The 12,147-nt window shown below is 45.7% G+C and overlaps 1 protein-coding gene and 1 pseudogene across 5 annotated transcripts in view; both read left to right on the forward strand.

The window, feature by feature from the left end:
* LOC126266656 (adipokinetic hormone/corazonin-related peptide receptor variant I-like) overlaps positions 1 to 12,147 on the forward strand; it is a 1,027,110-nt gene that overhangs the window by 44,500 nt on the left and 970,463 nt on the right. The gene's annotated exons all lie outside the window — the stretch shown is intronic.
* LOC126268441 (5S ribosomal RNA) lies at positions 1,190 to 1,307 on the forward strand (annotated as a pseudogene).

The following is a 12,147-nucleotide window of genomic DNA, read 5'->3' on the forward strand; positions in this document are numbered from 1 at the left end:
TCGGCCGCCGGGTGAAGTGTTATTTCAGGTGACATTACAGCGGGCGACCTGCGCGTCGGCGATGATGAGGACAACACAACACCCATTCCACGAGTGCATATCATCTCCAGTCCGCCCGGGAATCGAACCGGATCCCACTGCATAGTAGGGTAACACGTTACCTCTCAGCTAAGCAGACGGACAAGTTTTGCGTTATTTTAATGTTACATAAGTAAACTATCAAAATTCTACCGGCCTATAAAGCGGTTACCATCTGAGTGACGTCCACTGCTCTAGCAGAGAAAAGAAGGGAACACACAAAAGTCGAATGTGCTCTTGTTTATTAAAAGTCTCTGACTACAAAGTGGTGTGTTAGCTGCCTCAATCTACCTTATCAAGCACCTTTAAAATTTTCCCAAAAATGTTGGCACGCGAATATATTCGAGCTTTTTTATGCTGAGAGAGAAGCGGGCAATGGAAATACTAGACTAGTATAAAAGAGTGAAGGAGGCAATGGCAGTGTGATACAAAGAGAGGAGACAGTGGAACAGGGTTGACGGAACTGTTAGGAAAAGAGTAGAGGAGAGGATTAAAGGGAGTACAAGGTGGATATGGGTGAGAGCCAATGATAATTAGAGAAAGTATTTAATACAATGACTGGGGGGAGCTGTGGCCTTGAGACAGGGACGGTAACAGAGACCCGTAAAGAGATAATGACACTGAGTCGGGCTGAATGAATGAATGAATGAATCAATGAGAATGGCAAAGTGGGTGTGGATGGCTGTGAGTGACTTACAGCGATGGAGCAGTAGGTCTGGGAGAGTTACAATTGTGGGAACTTGTGGGAGTGAAAATCAGTTGCATGTTGAAGACAGCGCGCATATGACCGCACGCCGAAATTTCAGACATTTTTTAAAGGTGCTAAGGAAGGTAGACTGGGGCAGCTAGATTGGGTCGTATTAGTGTTCTATACGCGTTCTCCTTTACACGTGAACCACAGTTTCCTAAAATACTTAAAGTAATCTGAAGTCGACCATTCCCTTTCTCTACTAGCGTCCTTATGTTCTCGTTCGATTCCACACAGATTTGCAATGTTAGGCCTACATATTTAACCAAATCCAGTGTGACAACCAGTACACTAGTAATGTTGTATTCAAGCATCATAGGATTGATTTTCTACTCTGAATTGACTTAGTTTTCTACATTTAGAGCCAACGGTCTTGCCACAGTGGTAACACCGGTTCCTGTCAGATCACCGAAGTTAAGCGTTGTCGGGCTGTGCTAGCACTTGGATGGGTGACCATCCGGTCTGCCGAGTTCTGTTGGCAAGTGGGGTGCACTAAGCACCTGTGAGGCAAACTGAGGAGCTACTTGTTTGAGAAGTAGCGGCTCCGGTCTCGGAAACTGACATACGGCCGGGAGAGCGGTGTGCTGACCGCATCTCCCTCCATATCCGCATCCATTGACGCCTATGGGCTGAGGATGACACGGCAACCGGTCGGTACTGTTGCGCCTACATGGCCTGTTGGGGAGGAGTTTAGTTTAGTTTAGTTTAGTTTCTACATTCAGAGGAAGAGGCCATTCATCACAGCGAATAGAAATTTTGTCTAAGTCATGATGTATTCTCCTAGACTCACTCACGGAGAACTTCCCGCACACCTCAGCATCACCAGCAAACAACAGCAGATTGCTGTCCCCGATGGCTGCCAGATAATGTGTGTATACAGAGAATAACAGCAGTCCTATCACACGTTCCTAGGACACTCCTGGCAGTTGCGTTATTCCTGATAAAGCCTTCAGCATAAAGGGTTCCGTTACTTTAGAAGTGTACCAGCCACTCACATATCTGGGAACTTATTTTGCATACTCGTACTTTCATTAACATTCTGCATTTTGGCCTGTGTCCCTCGCTTTCAGAAATCTGATAATATGGCGTCTGCTTGTTGCCCTTCATCCATATTATGACTACCTGTATAATAGCATCTTGGTGCAGTTTTTGAAATGATTACAGCATCTCTTCTGCGTGGCATACATTCGGCAAGTGTCCACACACAGATCGCGCAGTAGCAGTAAATTGCGGGCCGGTAGTTTGCAGGCATGGAGCAGGGGCCTGGAACTGTTCCATATGTATTCTGCTGCTTCAGGGCGGGCGAATTTGATGGCCAAGACACCAATGTGAGTTGGCCAGCACGCTCCTGAAAGCCCTGTAGCACGATTCTGGCCCTGTGGCTCGGAAAATTATCCTGCTCGAAAATGCCAGCGCCACTGGGGGAGAATGAAGTGGTGCAGATGGTACGCAGTTATGTTCACGTAGCCCACAACTGTCTTGGTGCCTTCGACTAGCACCACAGGTTCGCTGGAAGTCCAGGCGAATGTCCCTATAGTATGAATCTGAATCCGGTGGCCTGCGTCCGGCGTGCGGTGACTGTTTTTGGACGACTATTTGCTTTTCGACCTGATGTAACAAGGAACGTGATCCATCCGATCAGATGGTTTGTAGCCGGCTCCTGTGGCCGAGCTGTTCTAGGGGCTTCAGTCCGGAAAATTTGTTGGTGGTAAGTAATTGTTTTTTCCGTCTATTTGTTTCGCGTTGTAATGTTTCGTGTATTTATTGTGTTTCGAATGTGTTTTAATTTACATAGGGATGTTTGACTTTTGAATTTTTGAGGTTTTGTGGTTTTGGTTCTGGTTTTCGTAGCTGTAGGTGTTGATTTCTTCGTATCAATAGTTGAGGTTGACCTATATAGGCTAAGAGAAATGACAGGCTACAAATTTCGTATAGTTTTATATGTAGGTATTGGCGTTTTGGTATCGTCATCCATGGTCAAGGGAAATGTCTGATTCCAATTTCCGTCGTTTTTGCTGCAGGCGGTGGTCTTTTGGTATCGTCTGCTGGGTTGACCTATATAGATCAAGGGAAGTGTCCGATTCCTGTAGGTTTTGCAATTTTTTTTGTTCATCATTTTGTGTGTTTTGGGATCGTGGTGTGTTGTTTTTTACTGTTATATTTAGCTTGTCTCCTCCCTAAAACGCCCAATTTCCCGCGGCTGTCCCGTTAGTTTGATTGTACTTTTGGAAGGAGATGTTATTGTCTTATTCATGCGTATTTTCGTGTATTTTGCCGTGTGTATGTAGTGATAACATAGGCGCCATATTGGAGATGCTTAGAATAGCCATTTCCGCCATATTGATGACGTCATGGGTCAAAGCAGACGGGTGGAATCGGACACTTATGTAACCAGTACCGTCAAATAAGTGAATTTAAAAGAGGGTGCATTGTTGGCATGAGGGAATCTGATGCATTCATCCGAGAAATTGCTGCTCATGTAGGACGAAGTGTTTCGGCAGTGCAACGGGTATGTGCAAAATGGTTCACGGAAAGCCATAGAACACAACGAGACGGAACAGGTCGTAGCGCCCATTCCCGGCGGGGTCAGAGATTTTCTCTGCCTCGTGACGACTGGGTGTTGTATGATGTCCTTAGGTTAGTTAGGTTTAAGTAGTTCTAAGTTCTAGGGGACTGATGACCATAGCTGTTAAGTCCCATAGTGCTCAGAGCCATTTGAACCATTTTTTCGTACCGCCCAGACCACACCCGAGGCGGTTGGCACCTCATCCGAAAAGTTTTGCACGACAGATCTGCGTTCTCCTCGGCTCTGGCGCAACAATGTCACGGTGCAACACATCGTTCATTATCAGGAGGGACAGTCCATCGCTGTTTATTGCGGCGTGGGTTACGTACAAGTCGTCCACTTCTCGGCCTACCTGTGACGAGCGTGCAGACACATGCTAGGCGGCAGTGGTGTATGGACAGGAATGGCATCAGATAGTGTTTTCGGACTACTGCAGGTTATGTTTTTTTGAAAATGATGTCCTTATTTTGGTTCGCCGGAGACAGGGGGAACGGTATCACGGAGACTGCAGTCGCACAAGACATACAGCGTGAGCTGAGGGCGGTATAATGTGCGGTCCTTCTGGGTACAGCCACAAATCACAGTCAGTATGTGTCCGGGACACTGTGACCCATCTGACCTGTATGAATGACATCCTGCGACCCGTACCCATACCTTTTCTGGATGGCCGTGGCTGGCTCGTGTTATGAGTTGGACTAAACCTTGGTTGCTATTCTGTTTTTAGCCTCCCGCAGTTACTCCGATTATGCTGTTATCCTCTCCCTCTGCGAGTGGCAGCAGCGTTGTGTATCGATATACGCACCTTGTACTATCTTAGGCGTGACGCTTATAGTTTTCGGCTGCACTGTGTGCGACAAGTCGGTCGGTTGGCGTGGAACAGCGAGGAAATCTCCGCGGCGTGTTGTTTGGCCGTGACTGCTGGCGGCGTCTACGTGCGGTTGGAGTGTGTGGTGCTGTTCCCATTGCTACGGGGTCCGTGGCTCACCGATCCTGGCTACGAAAGTTGCGTTTTGACTTAATCGACCAGCAAGTCACGACTGTTCGTGTTGCGTCGTTTGGATTTCGTTGTCGGCTGTTGGGACATTCCCGCAAGCAACAACGTGTGTTTTCAAGTTGGCAAATTTTAGCCACCCTCTGGTGGAGTTTAACTGTACTTGGTTGTTTTGAATTGAAGTACACCAGCGGAATCTTCTGCCTTGTGGCCGTTAACGTGCCGGTTACCTGCCCTGGTGGTTGACGTAAATTCAGGCAGTGTATTTTCCTCATCGTGTTGTCACTGTCCAGCACGGTGTGTAGTTTGAGAGCTCAATATATAACATTTTTTAAAGGATGGAAATCACGAAATAAAATTCGGTGAGACAAGCGTGCTAGCGAGGACGTCGCATTATTATACACGTATGTATAGAGAGGCAATTGAAATCCACAAACATCATTACAATTTTAATCGTAAAGAAGAAGGATTAAAATTGGACAAAATATGGCGGTCGACGTTGCATCAATCACGTGACAATCGATTGCCTGCAATCGAGGGAACAGACGATAGCCAGAGATAGCTACACATCGATGCCACGTGACGTGCGGTGGCGCCCTCTACGATCTCCATATAAGCGGCGGCCCCAGCTCCTAGCAGCCAGTCGTCGACTCACCTCGGAACATGTTCTCTGTAGTTCTACAGATCGACCACGGCAATTTAGCCCGGAAGTGTTTACTGATCAATATATAATTAGTTGTGGGCACCAATACTTTCCACATTGTTCCATTGAAAACCTTGTTGTGTGTTTGTCAGGTGGAGTGAAAGTTATCTTATCGGTAGGTCCGTTGACTGTCTGTCGGTTGGGTTGTCGTCGGATCGAGAATGGTTGGGCCGACTGCCTGTCTCACCTAAGCGAGCGTTAGTGTTTGAAGTCCAGACCGACCCTCGGAAACGCCTGAGCGTCGTTGGGTGTTTTGCCTTTTCTTATTTGTTCTTTTTGTTTGTATTTGTGTGGCTACCAGCCGATTTTTAAATTAAGGTTGTTTTGCCCTTAAGGCGTAAGATTGTTTGGGCCTTAAGCCGAATGTACAAGTTTTAAGTAAGGCCTTTGGTCCTTTTAAAAATTTAATTTTGTTGAGTCTTAGGTGATGGGTCTTCAGCCGATTTTGAATTAAAGTTGTTTTGCTCTTAAGGTGTCAGATTGTTTGGGTCTTCAGCCTAATTGAAAGAACTGACTTAAGATAATGCCTTCTCTATTTTAGATTTCTCATTTTAGTTTGAGTTTTATGTTATTGGCTTTCAGCCGATTTTAAATTAAAGTTGTCTTGACCTTAAGGCATGAGATCGTATGGCGTATTCAACCGGTTATTGTTGTTGTTGTTGTGGTCTTCAGTCCTGACACTGGTTTGATGCAGCTCTCCATACCACTCTATCCTGTGCAAGCTTCTTCATCTCCCAGAACCCACTGCAACCCACATCCTTCTGAATCTGCTTAGTGTAGTCATCTCTTGTTCTCCCTCTATGATTTTTACCCTCTACGCTGCCCTCCAATACTAAATTGTTGATCCCTTGATGCCTCAGAGCATGTCCTACCAACCGATCCCTTCTTCTGGTCAAGTTGTGCCACAAACTTCTCTTCTCCCCAATCCTATTCAATACTTCCTCATTAGTTATGTGATCTACCCATCTAATCTTCAGCATTATTCTGTAGCACCACATTTCGAAAGCTTCTATTCTCTTCATGTCCAAACTATTTATCGTCCATGTTTCACTTCCATACATGGCTACACTCCATACAAATACTTTCAGAAATGACTTCCTGATACATAAATCTATACTCGATGCTAAAAAATTTCTCTTCTTCAGAAACGCTTTCCTTGCCATTGCCAGTCTACATTTTATATCCTCTCTACTTCGACCATCATCAGTTATTTTGCTCCCCAAATAGCAAAATTCCTTTACTACTTTAAGTGTCTCATTTCCTAATCTAATTCCCTCAGCATCACCCGACTTAATTCGACTACATTCCATTATCCTCGTTTTGCTTTTGTTGATGTTCATCTAATATACTCCTCTCAAGGCATTGTCCATTCCGTTCAAATGCTCTTCCAAGTCCCTTGCTGTCTGTGACAGAATTACGATGTCATCGGCGAACCTCAAAGTTTTTATTTCTTCTCCATGGATTTTAATACCTACTCCAGATTTTTCTTTTGTTTCCTTTACTGCTTGCTCAGTATACAGATTGAATAACATCGGGGAGAGACTACAACCCTGTCTCACTCCCTTCCCAACCACTGCTTCCCTTTCATGTCCCTCGACTCTTATAACTGCCATCTGGTTTCTGTTCAAACTGTAAATAGCCTTTCGCCCCCTATATTTTACCCCTGCCACCTTCAGAATTTGAAAGAGAGTATTCCAGTCAACATTGTCAAAAGCTTTCTTTAAGTCTACAAACGCTAGAAACGTAGGTTTGCCCTTCCTTAATCTAGCTTCTAAGATAAGTCGTAGGGTCAGAATTGCCTCACGTGTTCCAACATTTCTACGGAATCCAAACTCATCTTCCCCGAGGTCGACTTCTACTAGTTTTTCCATTCGTCTGTAAAGAATTCGTGTTTGTATTTTGCAGCTGTGGCTTACTAAACTGATAGTTCGGTAATTTTCACATCTGTCAACACCTGCTTTCTTTGGGATTGGAATTATTATATTCTTCTTGAAGTCTGAGGCTATTTCGCCTGTCTCATACATCTTGCTCACCAGATCGTATAGTTTTGTCAGGACTGGCTCTCCCAAGGCTATCAGTAGTTCCAATGGAATGTTGTCTACTACGGGGGCCTTGTTTCGACTCAGGTCTTTCAGTGCTCTGTCAAACTCTTCACGCAGTCTCGTATCTCCCATTTCGTCTTCATCTACACCCTCTTCCATTTCCATAATATTGTCCTCAAGTACATCGCCCTTGTATAGACCCTCTATATACTCCTTCCACCTTTCTGCTTTCCCTTCTTTGCTTAGAACTGGGTTTCCATCTGAGCTCTTGATGTTCATACAAGTTGTTCTCGTATCTCCAAAGGTCTCTTCAATTTTCCTGTCGGCAGTATCTATCTTACCCCTGGTGAGATAAGCCTCTACATCCTTAGATTTGTCCTCTAGCCATCCCTGCTTAGCCATTTTGCACTTCCTGTCGATCTCATTTTTGAGACGTCTGTATTCCTTTTTGCCTGCTTCATTCATGCATTGTTATATTTTCTCCTTTCGTCAATTAAATTCAATATTTCTTCTGTTACCCAAGGATTTCTACTAGCCCTCGTCTTTTTACCTACTTGATCCTCTGCTGCCTTCACTACTTCATCCCTCAATGCTACCCATTCTTCTTCTACTGTATTTCTTTACCCCATTCCTGTCAATTGCTTAAGTTACAAAAATTAATGCTGTATTTTTTTAAATATTTTCTTGGGTCTTGTAATGTTTGGTCAAATAATTAAAGTTGTATGTTCGAGTGTAACTGACAGCCGCTTATTTTGGCCTCTTTTCACAGTTTAAACTACCTGTCCTGCCCTGCAGGTTTAGCAGGGCTTGTCACTGGGCAATACCCCAGAAGCCACTTTTCAGAAAGACAATGCACGGCCACACGTTGCTGCATGAACACGTACCTCCTTCGTGTCACGGGATGTCAGACTTTTGCCCTGGGCCGCCATATCACCATACTTGTCGCCAATCCAAAACGTGTGGCATATTGTAAAACGACAGGTGCAGTGCTGTGACCGATTGCCAACTACCACAGGTGAACTTCGGCACCAGGTAAATGCAGCATGACTGGCTATGCCGCAGGACGCCATTCGCGACTTACACGCGTGGATGCCATCACCCATGGCACGAGAAACCAGGACCCATGGCGGGCCCTGTGCCTACTAGACACAGAACATACGATGAAGCGAGGTGAATGAAACGTTAGTCATTTCTGCAGAACATTCTAATTTACACGTCCTGTTAATATGAACGTCCTATATGTAGTCGTTGAAGGTGTTCTTTTTTCTGTACATGTACGGACAAACAAATGATTACAATGTCAGAAAAGTTGGATGATTTGTTCAAGAGAGAATAGTTTCGATAATAATTCTTTGTTCCGCCTCTGGCCTTTTCCCAAGCAATTATTCTGCTTGGTTCTGACTAATAGTGTTGTTGGCTGTGCTCGTGAGGGATATCGTACCAAATTACGTGTAACTGGTGAGTTACATCGTCCAAATACTAACGTAGTCGGAGGGCCCTTTTCACAGTGCTACAAACGTTCTCAATCGCGGAGAGATCGGCGACGATGCTGGCCAAAGGAGGATTTGGCAAGCACTTAGACAAGTAAAAGAAACTCTCGCCGTTTGCAAGCGGGCGTTACCTTGCTGAAATGTAAGTGCAAGATGGCTTGCCATTAAGGACAAGAAAACGTGGCGTAGAATATCGTCGACGAGCCGATGTGCTTTAAAGGTGCTCTGGATGACAATTAAAGGGTGTTTTTCTATGAAAGGAAGTGGCACCACAAACAATCACTCCTTGTTGTTGGGCCACATGGCGTGCGACAGAGTGGATTGTGTCCCATTGCTGTCAGGGTCCTCTCGAGACACGTCTTCACACGTCACCTCGGGGCTCATTTCGATGCGGGACTCATCACTGAAGACAATTCTACTCCAGTCAGTGAGAATCCAGGCTCCGAGCGTTAATTAAATCGCTGTTTAAATCATTTAAACAACTCATAATAATGCTAATACTTTGGCAAACTGACACGTTTTCTTCAGGTGTAAGTGTGACCTTCTATGCGATCACAACCGACCAGTCCTATGCCTGCTACCAGATGGTTATAATTAAAGTGCAACTAGTTACGGAGGTCCAGTGTGGTAGTATTAGAACGCCTTAATGCGGAACCGATTTACGCTGGGAAAAATTAGTTCCAATTTCGGTCACCATTGTGTAAATGTGGCACTGAATCTGCTAGTCGTATGCTGTGTAAATGATGTTTAATAATATCAGTGTTATGCCTTTCTTACTTATTTGACCTTTTTCGTACATGTCCCGATCGTAATCCATTTCATACAGAAACATTTCTATGCGTCTCACAAGCATTCGGAACGCCAGATTTAGCACTTGGTAGCCAAAACTGGAACTAATTTTTTCCAGCGTATATTTTAGGGCACCATTAGTCATTTTATTTATGAACTTGTCAGTTTGTACCACCCTGTGATTACGCCACAGGGGAGTGAAAAACGGAATGCTAAAAAAGCATTAACGTCCTTTGGTGATGGGATTCGCACTCAAATTTCGTAGAATGGTTTTGAATGGTTGCTAGTAGTTCCACCCTCTACACCAGAACAAAAATTGCAGTCACTCTACCCTGCAAAGGGGGTATACCATGTTCAACGGGGTTGAGGCACCAGTATGTACTTAGAGAGGGTTTGAGTCTTTCAGGGTGCGCCAGCAGTGTCAAAGGTAATAAAAAACGTCGTCCTGTTGCATATCACACTTAAACCATTCCTTTTCACCAAGAAATATGTGTAAATTTATGCAACAAAGAAAGCGGTGTTTTAATTGAAGCCCACTATACCAAATCCAGAGCCCTTTCCGATTCGCTTCTGAGCGACGGTGTTTGTGAAATGTTTTCCACACGTAAAGAAGATAAAGTGTTTTCAACGTTTGACGTCGCGTTTCTGACCTCCATGGCTTGGAGAACTATGGGACTTAACATCTGAGGTCATCCGTCCCCTAGAACTTGGAACTACTTAAACCTAACTAACCTAAGGACATCATACACATCCATGCCCGAGGCAGGATTCGAAACTGCGACCGTAGCGGTCGCGCGGCTCCTGACTGAAGCGCCTAGAACCGCTCGGCCACAACGGCCAGCTCAGACCTCCATATCAGAGGCAACAGGAGAAAGGATGAAATATAGATAAGAGGGTCTGTGACGACCTTTCTATCGTGTGACACGTCCACGGTAGATCTGGGCAGAATTGTGGAGAATTTTGGTGCAAATGAGACATTATTAATCCACATTACACCTAACATGAACTTCTGAACTCTAGCCCATCCTTCGCATGTGTCGACAACTTGAGTCGCCGAGCACCATGGTGTCAGCTTTTGTACTATTAGAGAGGGAAGTTTAGGCACCTAGGAGTCAGCTTTCATGCTATATTTCGTAATGGGAGTCATTCACGGGGTTTCGAAAAAGTGACTCCTTAAGTGTGTTGTGCAGTGTACTTGGTGCACCGTTTGCCCTCAAAGTCACCAGACGACAATCAGTTTAGTGATCGGTAGTGGTCACAATATTTTGGGTCATTGGTGTAGATCATCTGTGCGATCTTAGACTTTTGAAACTGAGTGTCATAGAACATATAATTAATCACCTTTTTTTCCTATCTAAATGGCAACGGTCTTGCGGCAGTGGATACACCGCTTCCCGCAAGATCACCGAAGTTAAGCACTGTCGGCACTTGGATGGGTGACCACCCAGGCCGCCATGCACTGTTGCCATTTTTCGGGGTGCACTCAGCCTCGTGATGCCAATTGAGGAGCTACTCGACCGAATAGTAGCGGCTTCGGTCAAGAATACCATCTTACGACCGGGAGAGCGGTGTGCTGACCCCGCTCCCCTCCTATCCGCATCCTCCACCGAGGATGACACCTCGGTCGGATGGTCCCGGTAGGCCACTCGTGGCCTGACGACGGAGTGCAGTAACACAGATGTGACCACCGCCTATGTTCGACGACAATGGGGAGTAACCACTGACACGGCAGGTGGCAGCAGTAGCAGGGGAGGGTATATAAAACGTGTCAGAGGAACCGGGAAACAGTCGCTGTTGCAATACGGAAACGGAGCGATTGATCTGACGTCCAAAGGATCTGACCCTTGGCTTTCGCGCCAACGCAGAAACCATTTCGGAAACGGCAAAATCTGTGAACTGCTCGTGTGGCGCCGTGGTTAAAGTATACTGTGCACGGGGAAATGGCGCTGTCCAAAACTGGGATCGAGGCAGTTGTGGTGAACGATGGCTGTGGAGATGTATACAGGCGAATAGTCGTAAAACTGTTGAGAACTGACCACCTACATGAACCAAGGGGCTTCCAACAGCCGTCTCCTTAACAGCCCTTCAGGGAAAGTTGCTGCACAAGGGCCACCACATCAGGTGCCTGGTTCATATAGCCATGCTGACTGCTGCTCATCGGCGACGAAGACTGGAATTTGCAGGGCAGTGCCGAAATAGGACGTCCACTGAGTGGTGACAGATGGCCTTTTGGGATGAATCACGTTTTGTGCTCCATCAGACAATTGTCTTATGTGTTTATGCAGTGAAAGCAAAGGGGTCCAAGCACGAGGAGGGAGCGTTGTGGTCTGGGGAATGCTTTTTGTCATTCCTTGTGTGATCTCGCCATTCTGGATGGCAAAGTGAATCAACACAAATATGTGCCTATCGTTGGGGACCACGTCCACCCCTACATCTACATCTACAGCCATATTCCGCAAGTCACCTGACGGTGTGTGGCGGAGGGTACCTTGAGTACCTCTATCGGTTGTCCCTTCTATTCCAGTCTCGTATTGTTCGTGGAAAGAAAGATTGTCGGTATGTCTCTGTGTGGGCTCTAATCTCTCTGATTGTACCCTCGTGGTCTCTTCACGAGATATACGTAGGAGGGAGCAATACACTGTTTGACTCCTCGGTGAAGGTATGTTCTCGAAACTTCACCAAAAGCCCGTACCGAGCTACTGAGCGTCTCTCCTGCAGTCTTCCATAGGAGATTATCTAT

The sequence above is a fragment of the Schistocerca gregaria genome, chromosome 4 (assembly GCF_023897955.1).
Source record: "Schistocerca gregaria isolate iqSchGreg1 chromosome 4, iqSchGreg1.2, whole genome shotgun sequence".
Classification (NCBI taxonomy): domain Eukaryota; kingdom Metazoa; phylum Arthropoda; class Insecta; order Orthoptera; family Acrididae; genus Schistocerca; species Schistocerca gregaria.